Genomic DNA, 8,429 nt, shown 5'->3' with positions numbered 1-8,429 from the left:
CACAGACGGATGATGTGCATGTAAAATGGATAACCAACACTGAAGAGTTTTCTAGTTTCTAAAATACACATTTACACAAACACCAATGGGTGAATATTCAGAGTAGAATATTCAGAATATTCATAAGACATGGAAGCCATCAAATATCTATTGGTTGATAAATGAATAAACAAAAATTTGGTATATCCAAACATTGGAATATTCAATCTTTAATTGTTGGAATAAAGAATTGCTGTCTGTAACAACTTTTAAAAAGATTGTGTCACTTTCCAGCTTGGGCCCGGCAGAATGGCTCCCGCAAAGAAGGGTGGTGAGAAGAAGAAAGGCCGTTCTGCCATCAACGAGGTGGTGACCCGAGAGTACACCATCAACATTCACAAGCGCATCCATGGCATGGGCTTCAAGAAGCGTGCTCCTAGGGCACTCAAAGAAATCCGGAAATTTGCCATGAAGGAGATGGGGACTCCAGATGTACGGATTGATACCAGGCTCAATAAAGTCGTCTGGGCCAAAGGAATAAGGAATGTTCCATACCGTATCCGGGTACGTTTGTCCAGAAAACGTAATGAGGATGAGGACTCGCCAAACAAACTCTACACATTGGTAACTTATGTGCTTGTTACCACATTCAAAAATCTACAGACAGTCAATGTGGATGAGAACTAACCTACTGAATCTCAAATAAAGTTGGAGAGTTGCCTTCAAAAAAAACCAAAAAACAAAAAAAAAGATTGTGTCTCATCAGAAAAAGCATGCATTTATGGTCACAGGCAATAATCATATAAATTGTCAAGAAAGGACACATTTATGCAATTGGACTGCTATTTTTAAGCGCTAGGGAAGAAGACATTGGAAAGTAATTGGTAATAGATAAGAGTTTGGGTAGTGAAATGTTCAGGAATTAAAATTGTTGATAACAGAAGAGCATTGTTGGTACAAGGAAAATGAATGAGTTGTATACTGTAAGGATAAAATTATGGTTCATGAATTATGTATCACTTCAAATTTATGGGACTGGGTAACGTAACTTAGTGGTAAAGTATATACCTGGCATATGGAAGGACCTTGGTTCAATTCTTCAGCATAGGATGTATTATAATTGCTCTAAATAAAAGCGCAGAGTCAGATGTTATTGTGTGTAAGTTGAGAGAGAAGAGAAGCACTGCAGAGAGCTTTTACCTCTACAAAATCTTCAGACCAAAAGGGGGATCCTGTGCTCAGACTGTTTCCTCATTCTGCTTCCTCAGACTGCTCTTCAGACTTCTGCCTCAGACTGCATCTGAGCTCCTGTCTGCTCCCACCTTATATTCCTCTCTCTGCCCAGCCATATCCTTTCCTGTCTCCAGTTCACTAGGGCTGGGATTAAAGTCATGGGACTCCCCTGTACTGGAATTAAAGGTGTGAGACACCACTGCCTGGTTTAGCTCTGCACTTTGGTCCTCAGGCAAGCTTTACTTGTTAAAATACACACAAAATACCACAATACATCAGAACTGAAAAAAATATGTGACTAAAAAAATTCATTCAGGTATAGTCAGTGAAGAAAAGAAAATTATTAAATAAATATAGCTATCTGTATAATGATACATGATTTCTAAGGGCACATTAATGTGTGGAAACGCATAGGGACTTGAATGATACCTTTTTAACTCTACAAAATTATCTCCTTTTGGAGAAGATAGTTCTATTGGAAATCTTTTAAAGGTGTGTGTGGGATAGGGTGAGGGATCTACTCTCTTACATTGTTACCAAGTATCTGTGGGAGATAGATCCCTAGACATGTGTGGAAACAATCATTTGAGTATGGCCCAGTTGTTTATAAGAATTGGTATGGTGTGTGCATATAACCTATGCACATTCTCTCATGTACTTTAAATGATTTTTAAGTTCGTTATAACTCCTTAGCTCATGTAAATTGCTATGTCAGAAATACTTTATACAATATAAATATGTCAATAGTTGTAACCCTTCATTATTTAGGAAGTACTATTGCATTTTATCATCGAGGAAATAATGAAAGAACACATTTAGTACAGCCACAACATTGTTCAGGTGTCATTAACTGGCAGTTATTTGGAGGTGCAGATGCAGAACCTGTGACTACAGAGGACTATCTGTACACATTGTACATACTTGAATGTTTGTAAGACACCTTGTCATAAGCTACACAAAACCTAAACAATGGAGGTGGATGGTACAGAGGCAATGCTAGCTTACTCTATTGTCAATATTCAGTCAATTGTTTCCATGTTAGGAAATCCCCCCTGGATGGCTACATCATTGACTTATTTGCGCATGTGTGCACTTTTAGAGACATCCCTCCCCACATTGTGTACTTCATGATTTAATGCCCATCCATGCTTTCTAAAAACATTATTTATTTATTTGTTTGTATGTGTATTTTGGGTTTTAACACACACATGTGCACATACCTCAGCTCATACAGAGGCCAGAAAATGGCACGGCATGTTCCTGTCTATCATTTTCTACCTATTCCTTTGGGTCAGGATGTCTTCCTGAACCTGGGGCTCACATTTTTCTAGACTAGCTGGGAGACAGCAAGCCCCAGTGACTGTCTTGCATTTGTCCCTTTTCAGAGCTGAGATTAGAGGTGTGTGAGGGATACCCAGCTTGTGAAGTGGATGCTGGACTCTGAACTCCCATCTTCACGATTGAGCAGCAGGAGTTTTTGACTTCCAAACCATCTCCCCTGTCCATGCTTTAATGCTTGGGTGAATAAATTTCACTGTAAAATATAATACTGCAAATGCCATGACAAATGGTTGGACAATGTGATCAACGTGAGATCAGGTACGGCATAGCCAAACATGGAAGCAAATACTTTAGGTTAGAGAGCCATGAGCTTGCATGCTATTCTCAACTCCTTAAAGCAAAGTGATCTTTCACTGACAGTATTGGTTTATATTTTGGGTTGACAGAAATTGAAACCCAAAAGTTTGACATTTCTGAACAAATAATATTTTTGTCAGCATCCTGTCAATTCGACAGGTGTAAAATTCATATTGAAAGTCATCAGAGGCCTCAGCCTTCCCACTTTGTCTGCACTCTGACACAGAACCAAGCTTTAGGTAGACAGACACACACTCAAAGTCAGTGTTGTACATATTTTGCATCTGTATTACTCTCAATTCCCATCTATAATTACATGACTGCTATCAATACTGTAGAGTTTAAGAATATATTTGCATTTATGGGGTGCTTCTAAATCATGAGAGTGTGTGACTTATCAGTCTTGTTGATTTCAATGATTGGTAGATGGATAGATAGACAGACAGATAGACACTGGTAAGATACAGTGTGACTGAAAAATGTAAACTGCTTTTCAAATGTACTGTGTCTCTTTCAACTAAACCCACAATGATAGAATTAATGAACTGATACCCCATTGAAACCTGCAGGATCAGGAGCGCAGGGTCAAGAAACACATCCCAAGAAAAGATACAGTACTTAGTGCTCTAGTCAGTATTACTGACTGTTCCAAACAGTCATGGTATTCAATCGGTCCTTAAATGATGGAGGAGGGTTATCTGTCTATTGTGTTATTTTCATTGGTCGATAAAGAGACTGCCTTGGCCCCTTGATAGGACAGAAAATTAGATAGGCGGAGTAAACAGAACAGAATGCTGGGAAGAGGGCTATGAGGCAGACGCTATGGAGCCAGCCACCAGGTCAGACATGTTGAATCTTTCCCGGTAAGCCACCACCTCGTGGTGCTACACAGATTATTAGAAATGGGTTAATCAAGATGTGAGAGTTAGTCAGTAACTAACTCTCTAGATATAATGGGCCAGGCAGTGTTTAAAAGAATACAATTTGTGTGTTGTTATTTCTGGGGCTAAGCTAGCCATGCGGGAGCCAGGCGGGTCGAATAGCAGGCCTGCCCGCAGCCCCTCACTACACTTAAATATGACCCCTCTTCTGATGTCTCCTATTGCAATTATGACTACCAGTGTGCCACTGACCAGATGGCAGGAATCGACTGTGCGCCTTACACCAGGCGCTGAAGCAAACCTTGAAATATACACTGCCTCATTTAAGACCCATGGAAATCCTATGAGATAAATACTACAAATGCAGACTACAGTGTTGAGGTGAGAATACTGAAGTGCAGTCAGTATCAACAGTCTGATCACACAACCCGTAGGTGACCAGGATGAAATTTCATGTCTTGCTTTACTCACAAACTCAGATTCTTTACCCATCTGCCATTCTAGCTATGCAGTAATTAGTATGCGGATATTATTCAGATCACATCTTATCTGGCCATAGTCATTTTTTTCTTCAGGGCCGCAGAGAAAACATAAGTCTTGAGGAATAAGCCAGTTATGGTTCCAACCTCCAGCTTCATACAATACCTGCCATCTGTATAGACTGAGGGGGAAACTCTATATGTTGAATTGAATAAGGGTGCAGGTGACCCCCTCTTCCCCTTTATGCTGGGCACACCATCCACTTATTATGTTCACACTGAATAAGCATGACATGAGAGGGATCAGCCAATCAGGAGGAGCAGCATTTGAACCTAAGCTTAAGATGTTTTCAAGTTTTTAATTTGGTGCAATAGCCATGGAGATGGTTAATCATAAAATACACTTACATCATCTAGCAAAGGGGTTTTCCAAGATTATGTTTTGAGGATCATAGGAATTGACTTGAATTAGTTACCAGGAAGGAAAATCCCCAGAGCCAAAGGTCCTCAAAGCGGTTTTACCCAGAAGTTCAGGTGCGAGTCTTGTGGAGCTTGCTGGTCCTGGGAGGCATGAATGCACAGCTCTAATTTTCTTGGAACAAATATACACTGACATCATGAAAGCCATGCGCTTCTCTTTCCTTTGTGCTGTAGATGTCGCTCAGCTGGTAGACTCTGACATACATGTGTGTCGTGCCCTATGATCCCTAATGCCACATAAATCAGGAGTTGGCGTATGTCTGTAATCAGGAGTCTGGCGCATGTCTGTAACTCAACGGGCAGGGAAGGAAGAAAACTCAAAGTGCAGTGCCTCCCTGGCTGGATTTTGAGTTTGAGGCCAGTGAGACTCTTCCTTCGTTTTTTTTTTTTTCTTTAACATTGTCTGCAGCCTTTTCATCCTGAATATACCCAATCTCATCTTTAAAAATTTATTTTTTCCCCATTATGTAGCTCAGACTAGCCTCAAACTCATGATGTACGCCGGGCTGTCCTTGAACTCATGATGTATGCCAGGCTGACCTTGAACTCATGATGTGTGCCAGACTGACCTTGAACTCATGATGTATGCCGGGCTGACCTTGAACTCATGATGTGTGCCAGACTGACCTTGAACTCATGATGTATGCCGGGCTGACCTTGAACTCATGATGTATGCCGGGCTGTCCTTGACCTCTCAGTGTCCCAGTCTCATTCTCCTGTGCGTGGATTAGGTTTATACCAGCACATGTATAACATACGTACAGCTCAGCATGATGTTAATACTATTTCCAGATGAGAAGATAATGCCATGAGATGGGTACGTGAAGGTAAAACATTCGTGTGTGTGCAGAATTCACTCAAGAGGAAAAAATCAATATCTACCTTTATGAAGACTAAGGAAGCTGGTTTCAAATACCTTTTCGAAAATTACATAATTTTTAAAAAGTAAGAAAGCAAGCAAGGATCAATATTGAATTTCTGAAAATCAGTTTATTGAGCTAAAACTCAGAAAGGATGCTAACTAAAGGAAAGAAGAAATGATTTCCCATGGATCAGAAAGGAATTATCCTTGTTGATGAAGAGATGCACACAGAGCCTTCGATGTAAGACAAAGAAACCTTCACGTTCAAACAGGAGGGGAAGGCTAATAGCAATATTCAAGCTGAAATAATCCTTGTAGGGGTACATTTCTCCCCTTCTTTATCTTTTTTCTCTGGTCTTCAGCAAAGTCTTTGAAAGTGTGAAAACAGGCTCAAGATTTCTTGAGTTGCACTGGTTTCTCTCTAAAGCTCTTAGATATTACTAACCCCGCTGGTAGGTTTTCGTCTTTACTCCCCTCTGTTTGCTTCACCCCTTCTGTACGTGTGTGTGTGTGTGTGTGTGTGTGTTGTATAATGTGCACATATTCACGTGTGTGTGCAAGTGTAAACACACAGTGTTCCATCTTGTGAAAGTCAGAGAGACTGATGTCTGATGTCTCAGTCTACAGCTCTTTACCATATTTTTATTTATTTATTTATTTATTTATTTATTTATTTATTTATTTATTTCTAATCCTGGAGTTCACAGCTTCACCTGGACTGGACTGTCTGGAAAGCAAGCCCCAGAGATCCCTCTGTCTCTATCTCCCCAGCACTGGTTTTACAGGACCGTACCACCATGCCCAGCTTTGGGCGCCTGTTTTCTAGAGAGCAGTCCTAACGCCTGCACGATAAACACCTTACAAACAGCCAGGCTTGCTAGTCCCCTCCTTCTTTTTCTTTCTATCCACAGCTAAAGTAGACCCACCTCAAAGTCTCTGTAAGTTCACTACCTATCCCGGAACAACTCTGCAAAGATCAGTTCTCCCTGTGCCGAAGCCACACCCTCTTCTTCTCCTCCCCCGCCCCTGCAGACCGCCAGGGTTTGTCTTCGTATTAGTACTATGTAGTTTCCACCAGCAGCAGCAGCAGCACTAACCACCTGGCACAGCCCACCCTCAGCATCTTCCTGGGACATATAGCCACAGTTTGAATCATGGCCCCATTTATAAGTTAGCCTCGGATGGGGATTATGTATTTTTTTCTGTGTTCCTTTTTGTTCCAATGGAGTTAAAGCCAGCAGGGAATCGTCATTAAAATTCACCATGAGGCCCATTTGTTTGCCATTTCCCTCCCCCCCAAGTCTCATATCCCTCCTACCCTGCCGTGAACTATGCAGAACAGAGGAATGACCCGTGGAAATCTCACTGCCACGCTGAGGTGCAAAACCCAGAGAGATGCGCCAAGACGCCTGCCTGTCAAATGCAGGTGACAAATATTTACCCTCCCTGGATGCCCTCCAGGTAGTTTCACATTCAGAGTTTTATTTCATTCTCTATTTTAGGAAAAATAGCCATTGCTCCTGAGCAGGTGCAAATACTACTGACAATTGGAGCCCGTGTAGCCTTGCAACATCAGCTCTTGCTACAGACTGATACAGGAAGGCGTTGCTGGTGGTTGCTGCAGTTCTCGGCTACTGCGCTCTTCCTGTCGGTCCCCGTGAGATGCTCCCGTGCTGGCACCATACTTCATATTCATCTATAGGAACATCTGGCCCATGTCTAACATTTAATTTCCACACCATTAGAGTCAAACAATACATGTACATCAGTAGATAATGTAATGCATTATCACGCAAGGCAGAGAGTAGCAATTTATTAGCCTAATTTAAAATAGCCTTCAGCAAAAAAGAAAAAAAATTACTGCATCTTAATTCAGAGTTCTGAATGGAGTGACATGTTTTCCAGCAAAATTCAAAGGTACGTAATCAGACATGCTTTGGAAAAACTTTCCAACATGCGTTATCATCTACCGTGTTCAAGGATGGAACAGTCATTCTGTAATTTTTTTTTAATGTTCTAAACCAATTTCATCCATAATAACACACAGAGAGATAACAGCCTTTGGAGAAGAAGGGGGAAAACCAGAAGTTTCTTGGAACATAAGTAGACCCCACACATATCTCTCTTAGGAATCACAACTCGAACGTGCAGGCCACTTGGATTTGCACTTAGGACCTGCAGAAGAGAGAGGAAATTGCTTTGGGTATGTCATAGTTCTGTTCATCAAGACATTTTCATTATGACTTTAGGTTACAGATAATGCATATGGAGAGACTTTGTCTTTATTGGGGAATATTATAACTTTCATGAGGAATTAAGTGATGTTATCTTACAAAGTAGCTTAAGCCGTGCCGCCAAGCAAATGAATCATTGTTATTAAAATGCAGACATATTCAAATATATTCTCAGTTATTATTAATGAAATCAATTTCTGTCCTCGAACAAACATGTCTGATGGAGAAAGATACATGGGGCTTATAAACACTGACAAGCGCTTTCCCATCCCGCTAACTGTTACAAGGGGAAATAATCACATATATTTATAGCATGTGAGGGGGCATAAATCAGGAGTCTGTGATGCTTACCGAAGCAGAGTCAGAAAGCTCATGGCATGTGACAACTCTTCAAGATTCACAGAAAAAGTGTCATCTTATGGTTCTTAAGCAGAATTAGTATGCCACTTGAACCTTCTCTTCTCCCAACAGCGCACAATGTCCAAGGCCTGAGTGTGTTGAATTTCACACTGGCTTTTATGGGCTCACTGATGAATGAGAGACGTGAGAAACACATATACGGACTGAATCATTAGCGACTTGGTAGAGCCATGAGACAACTGGAGACCAGGTTTTGGAAGGGAAATGAGAGAGAGGGTATCTA

General features: G+C 41.0%; 1 pseudogene; it reads left to right on the top strand.

Moving 5' to 3' along the window:
* Positions 1-282: 282 nt before the first annotated feature.
* LOC148119902 (large ribosomal subunit protein eL31 pseudogene) lies at positions 283-711 on the top strand (annotated as a pseudogene).
* The last annotated feature ends 7,718 nt before the right edge of the window (positions 712-8,429 follow it).

Source organism: Myodes glareolus, chromosome 14, assembly GCF_982192425.1.
Source record: "Myodes glareolus chromosome 14, mMyoGla1.1, whole genome shotgun sequence".
Lineage (NCBI taxonomy): Eukaryota > Metazoa > Chordata > Mammalia > Rodentia > Cricetidae > Myodes > Myodes glareolus.
This window is presented reverse-complemented; position numbering and strand designations above follow the sequence as displayed.